General features: G+C 39.3%; 1 protein-coding gene across 2 annotated transcripts in view; it reads right to left on the reverse strand.

The window, feature by feature from the left end:
- The window catches only part of LRRC4C (leucine rich repeat containing 4C), a 1,265,570-nt gene that overhangs the window by 1,111,267 nt on the left and 137,789 nt on the right, over nucleotides 1-16,514 (reverse strand). The gene's annotated exons all lie outside the window — the stretch shown is intronic.

Raw genomic sequence — 16,514 nt, forward strand, 5'->3', positions numbered from 1 at the left:
GACAGAACAAGTCTTTGTGGAAAGTGGTTCAACAGAACACAGAAGGTCAAGGTCTTTGCTTTTTTGTTATTGAGCTGAAAGAGCTGCTTATAAATTTTGGAGATTAATCCTTTGTCAGTTACTTCATTAGCAAATATTTTCTCCCATTCTGAGGGTTGTCTTTTGGTCTTGTTTATGGTTTCCTTTGCTGTGCAAAAGCTCTGAAGTTTCATTAGGTTCCATTTGTTTATTTTTGTTTTTATTTCCATTTCTCTAGGAGGTGGGTCAAAAAGGATCTTGCTGTGATTTATGTCATAGAGTGTTCTGCCTATGTTTTCCTCTAAGAGTTTGACAGTTTCTGGCCTTACATTTAGGTCTTTAATCCATTTTGAGCTTATTTTTGTGTATGGTGTTAGGGAGTGATCTAATCTCATACTTTTACATGTACCTGTCCAGTTTTCCCAGCACCACTTATTGAAGAGGCTGTCCTTTCTCCACTGTACATTCCTGCCTCCTTTATCAAAGATAAGGTGACCATATGAGCGTGGGTTTATCTCTGGGCTTTCTATCCTGTTCCATTGCTCTATATTTCTGTTTTTCTCCAAAGAAGATATACAGACTGCCAACAAACACATGAAAGAATGCTCAACATTAATCATTAGAGAAACGCAAATCGAAACTACAATGAGATATCATCTCACACCAGTCAGAATGGCCATCATCAAAAAATCTAGAAACAATAAATGCTGGAGAGGGTGGGGAGAAAAGGGAACACTCTTGCACTGCTGGTGGGAATGTGAATTGGTACAGCCACTATGGACAACAGTATGGAAGTTCCTTAAAAAACTACAAATAGAACTACCATATGACCCAGCAATCCCACTACTGGGCATATACCCTGAGAAAACCACAATTCAAAAAGAGTCACGTACCAAAATGTTCATTGCAGCTCTATTTACAATGGCCCAGAGATGGAAACAACCTAAGTGTCCATCATCGGATGAATGGACAAAGAAGATGTGGCACATATATACAGTGGAATATTACTCAGTCATAAAAAGAAACGAAATTGAGCTATTTGTAATGAGGTGGATAGACCTAGAGTCTGTCATACAGAGTGAAGTAAGTCAGAAAGAGAGACAAATGCCGTATGCTAACACAAATATATGGAATTTAAGAAAAAAATATGTCATGAAGAACCTAGGGGTAAGACAGGAATAAAGACACAGACCTACTAGAGAATGTACTTGAGGATATGGGGAGGGGGAAGGGTAAGCTGTGACAAAGTGAGATAGTGGCATGGACATATATGCACTACCAAATGTAAGGTAGATAGCTAGTGGGAAGCAGCCGCATAGCACAGGGAGATCAGCTCGGTGCTCTGTGACTGCCTGGAGGGGTGGGATAGGGAGGGTGGGAGGGAGGGAGACACAAGAGGGAAGAGATATGGGAACATATGTATATGTATAACTGATTCACTTTGTTATAAAGCAGAAACTAACACACCATTGTAAAGCAATTATACACCAATAAAGATGTTAAAAAAAAAGACACAGACCTACTAGAGAATGGACTTGAGGATATGGGGAGGTGGAAGGGTAAGCTGTTGCAAAGTGAGAGAGAGGCATGGACATGTATACACTACCAAACGTAAAACAGATAGTTAGTGGGAAGCAGCCGCATAGCACAGGGATATCAGCTCAGTGCTTTGTGACCACCTAGAGAGGTGGGATAGGGAGGGTGGGAGGGAGGGAGATGCAAGAGGGAAGACATATGGGAACATATGTATATGTATAGCTGATTCACTTTGTTATAAAGCAGAAACTAACACACCATTGTAAAGCAATTATACTCCAATAAAGATGTAAAAAAAAAAAAAGAGGTCAAGGTCTTTTCAGGTGGCGAATCACTCTTGATTCTGTGAAAAATCTTTTCAATAGAATGATGATTTCCATTTCTGTCTAATTAGACATCTATAGTGTGTTACACTAAACCTTTTCATCAGCTGTGTACACATTTGCCAAATCAAGGGGTACCGTTAACTTTTGTTGTATTAAAAATGACTCTCTTCCCAAATCAGTTCAACATCCCTATCCCTTTTTATTAACTGTATTGGATTTTTTATTGCCTCATAACAAATCAAGGCAAACTCAGTGGCTTAAACAAAATTCATTTACTATCCCACATTTTCCTTATGTCAGAAGTCCAGCATGGCTAAACTTGGTTCTCTCCTCAAAGTCTCACATTCGAAGTATTGGCTGACTATGCTCAAATCTGAAGCTCTAGGAAAAACATTTCCAAACACATTAGGATGTTGGCAGAATTCAGTTCTCTGTGTTAGCAGGAATGAGGTCCTCTTTCCCCATCTGTTAAGCAACTCTCATATCCCAGAGACTGTGCACAGTTCCTTGCTGTGGGAGTTCTCTCAGGTCCTTCACAACATCACAACAAACAGCAAGATCCCTCATGTAGCATCTTCCTCATATTTTGAAACTCTGCCTTTCCCTTTTGCAATTAGCCAAAGAAGACTCTCTGCCTTAAAAGGGCTCCTATAATTAGGTTAAACCCAACCCTGATCATCTCCCTATCTTAAGGTCAACTGATTAGTAACTTTAATTACACATGCAAAATCCCTTTTGCTATGAATTTAACAATACAATAGCAGAGTAACAATGGGAAAAGAAGACAGGTTCAGAGACCCTAGGATTAGGGTAGAAAATCTTGGGGAGTCATCTTAGAAATCTGTCTACCACAGTAACAAAAGTCCAGGTGAATTCTGTTTTACTGAAAATGATCCTTCCAGTTTGACACAATTCTAAGGCACATGGCAACACTTTTTAGACTGATTGTCCAACATGAGAGACCTATGAGAAACTAGTTTCTACAACTACTGTACGACATATTTATTCAAGGGCCAAAAACAGTTTCTTGGATTCAAAGAAGTTATAGAGTTTATCTAATTCTATCTCTTAACCAATCTAAAATCTACAAATTCCCTTTGAAACATTAGAATAATAATCGCTAACAGCTCTTAATGATTTACCTAGTACCAGGCACTGTTCTCAATATTTCACTTGATTTCATTCATATAATCCCCACCGTGAGACGAAGGCAGATATCCCTATGGTCATCATTAATTCCATTTTACACAGGAGGAAAGTGAAGCATAGAAAGGTTAAGTAACTCGCCCAAGATCATTCACCTAGTAAATGGTTCAGCCTGCGATTGTACCCAGGCATTCCAGAGCCCACACACCTAACCTTTATTTTAAACCATTTCTGTGAGTCACGATCACACAACATTTCCCTAATTTTACCTCTGATGAGAAGCTCAAGATATCACAAGATGCTCTATTGTGATCTCTGACATCTGTAATTGTTAGAAAAATTATTTGCCCTTACTTTGAGTTTATATTTTTATAAACACTACTAATCTGTCTAGGTCTGCCCTAAGCAAATACAGGAAACACATTTTAATATACTATTTTTTTCTTAATCTGGTGGGACATTATGAGTTTAAATCACTTACCAAGATTCCCATAAGCCTTTTCTCCAAGCTAAATATCTCTCAGTACTTCAGTAGCTCCTCCTGTGGTGCAGCCTCCAAAACCTTCACTAATCTAAAAGTCATACAGTTAATCCTTAGAGGTCTCCAAATGTATTCTGCTCAATGCAACACCAAATGCCAATTCTTACAACAATTATGAAGAACATATGGGTGTCGATCATCATAGGTCTGATTATGCTACAGTATAACCACCCCCTGCCAAATCTCAGTCACTCAACACATAAAGATGTATTTTTTTAATTGGCTCTATATCCAGTGTGAGTTGAAGGAGGTTCTGATCATCATAACTACTCATTGAAGAGATTCAGAAGGTTCCACTTGAATACTTATTTCCACAATCATTGGGGCAGGTAGAAAGAGGCACAGCAGAGCTTTGCATTGATTTTATATTTAAAGCTTCCTCCTTGGAACCCTCCTACACTGTTGATGGGAATGTAAATTGGTGCAGCCACTATGGAAAATGGTCTAGAGGTTCCTTAAAAAACTAAAAATAGAGTTACCATATGATCCAGCAATCCCACTCCTGGGCATATATCCTGAAAAGATGAAAACTCTAATTCAAAAAGATACATGCACCCCAATGTTCATTGCAGCACTGTTTACAATTGCCAAGACATGGAAGCAACCTAAATGTCCATTGACAGAAGAGTGGATAAAGAAGAAGTGGTGTATATATATATATATATATACACATACACATATATATGAATATTACTCAGCCATAAAAAAGAATGAAATATTGCCATTTGCAGCAACATGGATGGACCTAGAGATTATCGTACTCAGGGAAGTAAGTCAAGCAGAAAAAGACGAATAGTATATGATATGATTTATACGTGGAAACAAAAAAAATACAAATCAACTTATTTACAAAACAGAAACAGACTCACAGACATAGAAAACAAATTTGTGCATACCAAAGGGGAAAGGGGAGGGGGAGGGATACATGAGGAGTATGGGATTAAAAGATACATACCACTATATATAAAAAAGATAAACAACAAGGATTTACTGTATAGCACATGGAACTATATTCAGTATCTCCTAATAATCTATAATGGAAAAGAATCTGGAGCTGTACCCCCAAATTTAACACAATATTGTAAATCAACTACAGCTTAATAAATTAAAAAAGCTTCCTCCTTGGCAATGACAGGTAAAAAATATGCCCAACACACACAACTTTTTTGCTCACATGCCAAAGCAAGTCACATGGCCCTGCCTAACTTCAAAGAGGGTTTGAACACAAGTACCATCTGATCATAATACCTGAAAGGAAGAAGAGAAGTAGAATCGTGAAATAAAAAACATGAGTCTCAGTATATGTCAAGTTATGTTGCAATAAAAATACCACCTTAATGACTTTCTGAGTGTGGAAACTGTTCTTCTACTCAAAAACAGCTACTTCATCTCTTATTTTCTTTGAGCCGTTTCCTTCTGTGATCTGAGCATCATCCTTCTATCTACACAGCCCAAGATCTGTCAGTGTTGATGAAAGTCATGTCACTATAATCCTTGTAGTCAATGAACTGAGAAACCTACAAACTATAAAGCCCTGCAGACTGCTCTTCTCCAACCATTTCCACGATGACATGATGGGATAAAATAAATCGATAACAGGTTTTTGATCTAAAGAATATGCTACGATGTTATGGGAAAAAAAGGGAAATGAGATGAAGCCATCGTGCCGTACCACACTGCACTTGCCACTGTGTATTGTGATCAACGCTAAGTGAAGGGAAAACCGTACTTCTTCTGGGAATGCCAGTTCATCTCTTCCAAATCTGAAATATGTTACAATATCCACTGAAAGGCAAATGGATTTGCTGTATGTTACTCACCCATTCCCTATGCAGGAAGCCAGTAATATATCTAACTAAAATTGTCAGAAATCACTGAGCTTTCCGTATAGCCCTGCTTATATTGGCAGGAGTGAAGCAGACTGCATCTGGAGGAATTTCTAGCGTTAGAACCTGGTGAATGACTCAAAGGAAAAGGAAAGATCTAAAGGAAGTTTGGCTTTCTAATGAGCTGATAAAAATAAAAATTTTGGAGTCTCATCTAAAGGCAAATTTCAGGACAGATATTCTATTTTTAAATTATATTCTATGTAAGGGGATCACTTCATTTTAATCAGTTTAATTTAAGCTCTGAACCACCCACAACATTAAAAAAAGAAAATGAAAGAAAAAGAAAAAAACCAAATCCAACACAGTCATCATTTTGATACCAAACAAAGATTCTTAAGAGATATCTACCAACATTAAAATAGAGTTTCTTAAACTGTGGTCTGTGGACCACCTTTACCAGAATTACCTGGGGAGTTTGTTTACAATGCAGACCCAAGGACTCCACCTTCAAATTTCAGCGTCCCCAGGGAAGATGTCTTCATGCTAATGTCAGAAATACTCTTTTAGGAGGAAGGTGAGTTGAAACCACAGTAAAACAATTTTTAGAGCCATGAGCATCAGAAGGGTGATAGAACTTCAGAGAATTTCTGTAAGGATTAAAGGGCATGCTGCCTGTAAAGCTCTACAACAGCACCACACAGACTCAGGAAATGTTGGTGCCTTCCGAAAGGTCTTCCAGACAATAAGCACTGGTGTTCTGGTGCAAGACCCAAAGTTGTCATAAAGCCAAATGTCGACGGAGCGAAGAGATTCAGTGAACAGATATTTTATCAGTGCGGTCAGGGATGTGGGAAAAATAAAAACGAAGTTTGAAGAACACATTCAGAAAGGAGGAAGTTTTTACGTCCTTCAATCTACCTTTTCTTGAATCTTCCATTCATCAGGCTGTGCATTTTTTCCTTAGAGAGGCATTTTAATAATATCTTGAAATTTTACACCTGTAATATGAATTTAATTCAGAAGTTCGATTTCTCTATTTGAAAGCACACACACAGTGAATAATTTTAAAGACTTTGCCAAGATCATTTTTGGCTCAGGTGAAATTCTGTTAATGGTGATGTCTTAAGTTATTTTTGAGTGAAAACCATATAAAAACCATAACACAATGTGTTATATAAGTAAAGCCAAGATCGTGTCATGCCTGGTTATAAGATCTGAAAAATATCGTGTATACCATGCCGAAGCATTCCTCAGAAGAAATCACTTTTGCCTAAGAAGAGTGTTTTACATTCCCTTTTAAAATAATGGGTAAGGGACTTCCCCGGTGGTCCAGTGGTAACGTATCCGCCTTCCAATGCAGGGTTCGATCCTTGGTCAGGTAACTAAGATCCCACATGCCGTGGAGCAACTAAGCCCACGTGCCACAACTACTGAGCTCGAGTGCCTCAACTAGAGAGGCTGCATGCTGAAAACTACAGAACCCATGTGCTCTGGAGCCCACGCACCATAACTAGAGAGAGAAAACCCACATACCGCAACTAGAGAGAAGCCCGCGTGCCGCAACTAAGACCCAATGCAGCCAAAAAAAATAAGGAAAATAAAATAAATATTAAAAATTTTTTAAAAAATCTCTTGTAAAATAATGTGTAAAAGTGAGGGAAGAAATGGAGGAATGCAAAACACTATGCTCCTTACAAAGCATACAGTTACTTTTGTGAGTGGATTCTCTACAGAAGAAATAACTTATTCCCTATTCACTGAAAACTCAACTGTATTATATTACAGTTTTTGCCATAATTATGGCTAACTTCACTAGAAGTTGCTAAGTAATTTTGTTTTATGTGTCTAAAATAAGTAGGTTGACGATTTCATTTAATTTATAGTATTTACTGAATAACTGCTATGTTCTAGGCATTGTATAGTCATTAATTTCCTCTCCTATAAAATAGAGGTAATAACAATTATCCCCCTAAATTGCATTTCACTTATGGAATTCTTATCCTTTGTTTTGGGATGCATGTCTGTGTGTGTGTGTGTCTGTGTGTGTGCATATGTGTGTGTATTAAAGAGATGTTTCATTACCTCCTTGACCTTTTTCATGCAAAGGGGATAACCTCACTAAGTGTCCATTACAAAAAAAAAGAGTTAGCCTGTGTTATGGATATTTATTAAGGGGTCCAGATACTAAATGAAATTTTATGCAAAATTTTGAATATGTGCATTTTCTCAGAAGCAGTTTCATAATTTTGCTTAGATTTTTGAAAAGCTTTAATACATAAATGTTAAGAATGAGTGATACAGATCAGATGCAACAGTATTTTTCAATTATATTTTTGATCATGATAACACAGTAAAATATAGATTTTACATGACGACCTAACATGTATGTGCACATACACAACATACACCCACATACCTGAAACAAAAGTTTCACAAAACAATTCTAAACTTTTCAAGTCGCAGTGCACTCTAATAAATTTCTATTCTAAATATTAAGTAAAAGAGCCAATTCCATCCTGCACAGTTTAGCATCTCATTAACTATAACTCCTGGTACTTTATCACAATTAAGAGAAGTCTGGTAGGCAGTATAGAAATCTCACATATATCATGGCATTCCTGACACCACAACATTCTTGCAGATTTTGCTGTCAATCATAATATGCAGCGAGGGCAAGAAACCCATTTCCTACTGTGGGCTTGTCAATGAGCAAATCCTGGTAACTATTTACGAGCTGCAGAGGCCAAGTTGAGGCTGAGAGACAGGAGTTTGAGGATTTAATTGGGTCAAATGAAGTAGACCTCATTAAATCCCATTCTCTTTCTTTATATGTTAGCACATTCTGGGGAGAAGGCGACCTGCCTTCTTCATGGTTTGGGTATCATAATTATTATTTTAATTAAGAAAAGTTAAGGCTAATCTTTCATGATTTGTCAATTACAGTGTAGTTGGTGTGCCACTGTCTCTGAGTATACATAGTCTGAGCCTTGGAGGAGTAGCTAGAAGCTTCCTGATGGGACTGCCACAGCCCTGCAAACCAATGGTGAAACCCTTTCTACCTCCCTTTGATATACTAGTGTCACCATATGTGATTTTCTTGCTTCATCCTTTATCATTTGTTGTTCTTTTCGTCAATGAATTACGTTTGGCAGAAACCCAAATGTACAAATAAACCTTCCCAATATAGGAAAAGTGGATTCATCATAGTAAATCGGCTTCTACCCCAAATTACTTACTATATATCAGGGCCTGAGCTAAGAGCTTTATGTTTATAAAAATTCATTCAGTGGGTGTAATAGTATTCATAGGGTCTTATTTTTCACATTTCATCCCTCATGGGTCTCATGTCCTGGCCTTTGACTCTGTGTGTGTGTTTCTGGGGGGCCCAGGGATGTCTCCTATGTGACCAGAAGCAAACAGATTCCTGCTGGTACCACCACTGCTGCTGTGCAGAGTGCTATGACTCCTCCAGTGGCCACCCTGGATCCTTCAGTTCTCTCCCTTCCTGCCCTTCAGGGTATTTCAATCCCCCCAGGCAGCATGAAGGTAGCCCCTTTCCTTTCAGGAATAGCAGGCGTCAATACAGTCCCTGCCTGCAGGGGGAGCTCTTCCCTTCCCACTACTTTCTTTGAGATGTGTCCAGGCCTCACTGTCTAAAGCATTAGTAGAATAGCTCTTGTGAATTTCACTTTGAACCCTCTCTCCTTAGGCCACATATATGTATGTATGTACGTATGTGTGTTTATAGCTAGAGTGGGTTAAGGATATAATGAAGGCAAAGCCACCACACTACACCCAGACCAGCAATTCCCTCTGCTGACAGCAGTTCTTTACTAAGTCTGCTCATCTTGCCATCCCATGTCAGGTGACATGAGTCAGTCCTTTCTTCTGGGTGGCCCCGTGGCTCTCCTGCATATTGCCATCTGCAGCACTGCTCCCAGGAGTCTTTTGGAGCATGGGCAATTCCTAACCACCAGCAGGCCCCTCACTGGAGTTTTTTCACAAGGAATCTCTCAGTCATGACATAAACAGCTCTCTGTCATAGTTCCCTTTACCCAGTTGTCAGATGTTTCTAAGTACTTCTCATATTCAAGCTGGGCCCTCATTTCGTGAATGTGAATTTCTCACACAATCTGAATTATTTGGTGATTTGGTTATTTTATGCTCACTTTAAAGTTGGGAAAACTGAGTCCCATAAGTTTCAAGTGATTTATCCACATAAAAAAGTGTAAGTAAGATGTGAACTGAGGTTTGTGTCCAATGCTGAATGTGCTTTGAATACTATGCCCCACCATATAAAACTGAAGACTAGTATGTGCTCCATGCACAACAAAAGCAAACAAACATTATTCTCTTTATTGTTTAAATGTCATTGGCCTATTTAACTTCCAGGCGTTTAGGGAAATACTTTCTTCAAGACGCACACTGGGAGGACCTTCAAGATGGCAGAGGAGTAAGATGTGGAATAACCTTCCTCCCCACAGACACATCAGAAATACATCTACATGTGGAACAACTCCTACAGAACACCTACTGAACGCTGGCAGAAGCCCTCGGACCTCCCAAAAGGCAAGAAAGTCCCCACGTACCTGGGTAGGGTAAAAGAAAAAAAAATAAAGACAAAAGGATAGGGGTGGGACCTGCACCAGTAGGAGGGAGCCGTGAAGGAGGAAAGGTTTCCACACACTACGAAGCCCCTTTACTGGTGGAGACGGGGAATGGGCGTGAGGGGAAGCTTCGGAGCCATGGAGGAGAGCACAGCAACAGGGGTGCAGAGGGCAAAGCAGAGAGATTCCCGCACAGAGGGTCAGGGCCGACCTGCACTCACCAGCCCGAGAGGCTTGTCTGCTCACCCACTGGGGAGGGCGGGGCTGGGAGCTCAGGCTCCAGCTTCGGAGGTCAGATCCCAGGGAGAGGACTGGGGTTGGCTGCGTGAAAACAGCCTGAAGGGAGCTAGTGCACCACAGCTAGCCAGGAGGGAATCTGAAAAAGGTCTGGAACTGCCTAAGAGGCAAGAGAGCATTTTTTCGGGGTGTGCAAGGAGAAGGGATTCAGAAAACCGCCTCAATGAGGTCCAGAGATGGGCACAAGCTGCTGATATCAGCACGGACACCAGAGACGGGAATGAAACGCTAAGGCTGCTACTGTAGCCACCAAGAATCCTGTGTACGAGCACAGGTCACCATCCACACCTCCCCTCCTGGGAGCCTGTGCAGCCCGCCACTGCCAGTGTCCTGTCATCCAGGGACAACTCCCCTGGGAGAACAGACGGCTCACCTCAGACTGTTGCAATGTCACGATGGCCTCTACGGCCGCAGGCTCGCCCCATATCCATACCCCTCTCTCCCCGCTGGCCTGAGTGAGCCAGAGCCCCCGAATCAGTGGCTCCCTTTAACCCCGTCCTGTCTGGGCAAAGAACAGATGCCAGAGGGTGACCTACATGCAGAGGCGGGGCCAAATCCAAAGCTGAACCCCTGGAGCTGTGTGAACAATGAAGAGAAAGGGAAATCTCTCCCAGCAGCCTCAGGAGCAGTGGATTAAATCTCCACAATCAACTTGATGTACCCTGCATCTGCGGAATACCTGAACAAACAATGAATCATCCCTAACTTGAGGTGGTGGACTTTGGGAGCAACTGTAGACTTGCAGTTTGCTGTGTGCGACTGACTAGTTTCTGATTTTTATGTTTATTTTAGTTTAGTTTTTAACGTTTGTTATCATGGGTGGATTTGTTTATTGGCTTGGTTGCTCTCTTCTTTTATTTTTTATGACAATTTTATTTTTTTATTTTAATAATATATAGTTTTAAAAGAATTATTTATTTACTTTTCTGCCTTGCTTCTTTTTTCTCCCTTTTCTTTTGAGCCATGTGGCTGACACGGTCTTGGTACTCCAGCCGGGTGTCAGGCCTGAGCCTCTGAGGTGGGAGACCTGAGTTCAGGACACTGGACCACCAGAGAACTCCCGGCCCCATATAATATCAGTTGGCAAGAACTCTCCCAGAGATCTCCAACTCAATGCTAAGAACCAGCTCCATGCAACGACCGGCAGGCTCCAGTGCTGGACACCCTATGCCAAACAACTAGCAAGACAGGAACACAAACACACCCATTAGCAGAGAGGTTGCCTAAAATCATACTAAACTCACAGACACCCTAAAACACACCACCAGACCTGGACCTGCCCACCAGAAAGACAAGATCCAGCCCCAACCACCAGAACACAGGCTCCAGTCCCCTCCACCAGGAAGCCTACACAACCCACTGAACCAACCTTACCCACTTTGGTGTCTGGGGGCAGACACCAAAACCAACGGGAGCTATGAACCTGCAGCTTGCAAAAAGGAGACCCCAAACGCAGTAAGGTAAGCAAAATGACAAGACAGAGAAATATGCAGCACATGAAGGAGCAAGGTAAAAACCCACCAGACCTAACAAATGAAGAGGAAATAAGCAGTCTACCTGAAAAAGAATTCAGAATAATGAGAGTAAAGATGATCCAAAATCTTGGAAATAGAATGGAGAAAATACAAGAAATGTTTAACAAGGACCTAGAAGAAGTAAAGAGCAAACAAACAATGATGAATAACACATTAAATGAAATTTTAAATTCTCTACAAGGAATCAATAGCAGAATAACTGAGGCAGAAGAACGGATAAGTGACCTGGAAGATAAAATACTGGAAATAACTACCACAGACCAGAATGGAGAGAAAAGAATGAAAAGAATTGAGGACAGTCTCAGAGACCTCTGGGACAACATTAAATGCACCAACATTCAAAATATAGGGCTCGCAGAAGAAGAAGACAAACAGAAAGGGACTGAGAAAATATTTGAAGAGATTATAGTTGAAAACTTCCCTAATATGGGAAAGGAAATAGTCACTCAAGTCCAGGAAGTGCAGAGAGTCCCATACAGGATAAATCCAAGGAGAAACATGCCAAGACACATATTAATAAAACTATCAAAAATTAAATACAAAGAAACAATATTAAAAGCAGCAAGGGAAAGGCAACCAGTAACATACAAGGGAGTGCTCACAAGGCTAACAGGTGATCTTTCAGCAGAAACTCTGCAAGCCAGAAGGCAGTGGCAGGACACATTTAAAGTGATGAAAGGGAAAAACCTACAACCAAGATTACTCTACCCAGCAAGGATCTCATTCAGATTCAACCGAGAAATTAAAACCTTTACAGACAAGCAAAAGTTAAGAGAATTCAGCACCACCAAACCAGCTTTACAACGAATGCTGAAGGAACTTCTCTAGGCAGGAAACACAAGACAAGGAAAAGACCTACAACAACAAACCCCAAACAATTAAGAAAATGGTCATAGGAACATACATATCGATAATGACCTTAAATGCAAATGGATTAAATGTTCCAACCAAAAGACACAGAGTGGCTGAACGGATACAAAACCAAGACCTGTATATATACTGTCTACAAGAGACTCAGTTCAGACATAGGGACACATAACAGACTGAAAGTGAGGGGATGGAAAAAAGTATTCCATGCAAACGGAAATCACAAGAAAGTTGGAGTAGCAATACTCGTATCAGATAAGATAGACTTTAAAATAAAGACTGTTACAAGAGATAAGGAAGGACATTATATAATGATCAAAGGACCAATCCAAGAAGAAAACATAATAATTTTAAATATTTATGCACCCAACATAGGAGCACCTCAATACATATGGCAAATGCTAAGAGCAATAAAAGAGGAAATAAACAGTAACAATAATAGTGGAGGACTTTAACACCCCACTTACACCAATAAACAGATCATCCAGACAGAAAATAAATAAAGAAACAAAAGCTTTAAATGACACAATAGACCAGACAGACTTAATTGATATTCATAGGACATTCCACCCCAAAGCGGAAGACTACAAATTCTTCTCAAGTGCACACGGAGCATTCCCCAGAATAGGTCACATCTTGGGTCACAAATCAAGCCTTGGAAAATTTAAGAAAATTGAAATCATATCAAGCATCTTTTCCAACCACAACACTATGAGGTTAAAAATCAATTACAGGAAAAAAAAACTGTAAAAAATACAAACACATGGAGGCTAAACAATATGCTACTAAATAATCAAGAGATCACTGAAGAAATCAAAAAATACCTAGAAACAAGCGACAATGAAAACACAATGGCCCAAAACCTATGGGATGCAGCAAAAGCGTTTCTAAGAGGGAAGTTTATAGAAACACAGTCCTACCTCAAGAAACAAGAAAAACCTCAAATAAACAACCTAACCTTACACCTAAAGCAAATAGAGAAAGAGGAACAAAAAAACCCCAAAGTTAGCAGAAGGAAAAAAATCATAAAGATCAGATCCAAAATAATGAAAAAGAAGGAAACGATAGCAAAGATCAATAAAACTAAAGGCTGGTTCTCAGAGAAAATAAACAAAATTGATAAACCATTAGACAGACTCATCAAGAAAAAAAGGGAGAAGACTCAATTCAACAGAATTAGAAATGAAAAAGAAGAAGTAACAGCTGACATTGCACAAACACAAAGGATCATAAGAGACTACTACAGGCAACTATATGCCAATAAAATGGAAAACATAGAAGAAATGGACAAATTCTTAGAAAAGCACACCCTTCAGAGACTGAACCAGGAAGAAGTAGAAAATATAAACAGACCAATCACAAGCACTGAAATTGAGACTGTGATTAAAAATCTCCCAACAAACAAATGCCCAGGACCAGATGGCTTCACAGGCGAATTCTATCAAACATTTAGAGAAGAGCTAACACCTATCCTTCTCAAACTCTTCCAAAATATAGCAGAGGGAGGAACACTCCCAAACTCATTCTACAAGGGCACCATCACCCTGATACAAAAACCAGACAAAGATGTCACACAAAAAAACTACAGACCACTATCACTGATGAACATAGATGCAAAAATCCTCAACAAAATACTAGCAAACAGAATCCAACAGCACATTAAACAGATCATACACCACGATCAAGTGGGGTTTATCGCAGGAATGCAAGGATTCTTCAATATATGTAAATCAATCAATGTGATACACCGTATTAACAAATTGAAGGAGTAAAACCATATGATCATCTCAATAGATGCAGAAAAAGCTTTGGACAAAATTCAACACCCATGTATGATAAACTCCCTCCAGAAAGTACGCATAGAGGGAAATTACCTCAATGTTATAAAAGCCATATATGACACACCCACAGCCAACATTGTTCTCAATGGGGAAAAACTGAAACCTTTTCCACTAAGATCAGGAGCAAGATAAGTTTGCCCACTCTCACCACTATTATTCAACATAGTTTTGGAAGTTTTATCCACAGCAACCAGAGAAGAAAAAGAAATAAAAGGAATCTAAATCAGAAAAGAAGAAGTAAAACTGTCACTGTTTTCAGATGACATGATACTATACATAGAGAATCCTAAAGATGCTACCAAAAAACTACTAGAGTTAATCCATGAATTTGGTAAAGTAGCAAGATATAAAATTAATGCACAGAAATCTCTTGCATTCCTATACACTAATGATGAAAAATCTGAAAGAGAAATTAAGGAAACACTCCCATTTACCACTGCAACAAAATGAATAAAATACCTAGGAATAAACCTACCTAAGGAGACAAAGACCTATATGCAGAAAACTATAAGACACTGATGAAAGAAATTAAAGATGATACAAACAGATGGAGAGATATACCATGTTCTTGCACTGGAAGAATCAACATTGTGAAAATGACTATACTACCCAATCTACAGATTCAATGCAATCCCTATCAAACTACCAATGGCATTTTTCAGAGAACTAGAACAAAAAATCTCACAATTTGTATGGAAACACAAAGGATCCCGAATAGCCAAAGCAATCTTGAGAAGAAAAACGGAGCTGGAGGAATCAGACTCCCTGACTTCAGACTATACTACAAAGCTACAGTAATCAAGACAGTATGGCACTGACACGAAAACAGAAATATAGATCAATGGGACAGGATAGAAAGACCAGAGATAAACCCACGTACATATGGTCACCTTATCTTTGATAAAGGAGACAAGAAAATACAATGGAGAAAAGAGCCTCTTTAATAAATGTTGCTGGGAAAACTGAACAGCTACATGTAAAAGAATGAAATTAGAACACTCCCTAATATCATACATAGAAATACACTCAAAATGGATTAAAGACCTAAATGTAAGGCCAGACACTATAAAACTCTCAGAGGAAAACATAGGCAGAACACTCTATGACATAAATCACAGCAAGATCCTTTTTGACCCACCTCTTAGAGAAATGGAAATAAAAACAAAAATAAACAAATGGAACCTAATGAAACTTAAAAAGCTTTGGCACAACTAAGGAAACCATAAACAAGACAAAAAGACAACCCTCAGAATGGGAAAAAATATTTGCAAATGAAGCAACTGACAAAGGATTTATCTTCAAAACATACAAGCAGCTCATGCAACTCAATATCAGAAAAAAAAAACAACCCAATCCAAAAATGGGCTGAATACCTAAATAGACATTTCTCCAAAGAAGATATACAGATTGTCAACAAACACATGAAAGGATGCTCAACATCACTAATCATTAGAGAAATGCAAATCAAAACTACAGAGAGGTATCACTTCACACGAGTCAGAATGGCCATCATCAAAAAATTTACAAACAATAAATGCTGGAGAGGGTGTGGAGAAAAGGGAACGTTCTTGCATTGTTGGTGGGAATGTAAATTGATACAGCCACTATCGAGAACAGTACGGAGGTTCCTTAAAATCTAAAAATAGAACTACCATACGACCCAGCAATCCCACTACCGGACATATAGCCTGAGAAAACTATAATTCCAAAAGAGTCATGTATCACAAGGTTCATTGCAGCACTGTTTACAATAGCCAGGACCTGGAAGCAACCTAAGTGTCCATCGACAGGTGAATGGAGAAAGAAGATGCAGCACATATATACTGTGGCTGAATATTACACAGCCATAAAAAGAAATGAAACTGAGTTATTTGTAGTTAGGTGGATGGACCTAGAGTCTGTCACAGAGTGTGAAGTAAGTCAGAAAGAGAAAAACAAATACGGTATGCTAACACATATACATGGAAACTA

Source organism: Phocoena sinus, chromosome 8, assembly GCF_008692025.1.
Source record: "Phocoena sinus isolate mPhoSin1 chromosome 8, mPhoSin1.pri, whole genome shotgun sequence".
In the NCBI taxonomy this organism is placed as follows: Eukaryota; Metazoa; Chordata; class Mammalia; order Artiodactyla; family Phocoenidae; genus Phocoena; species Phocoena sinus.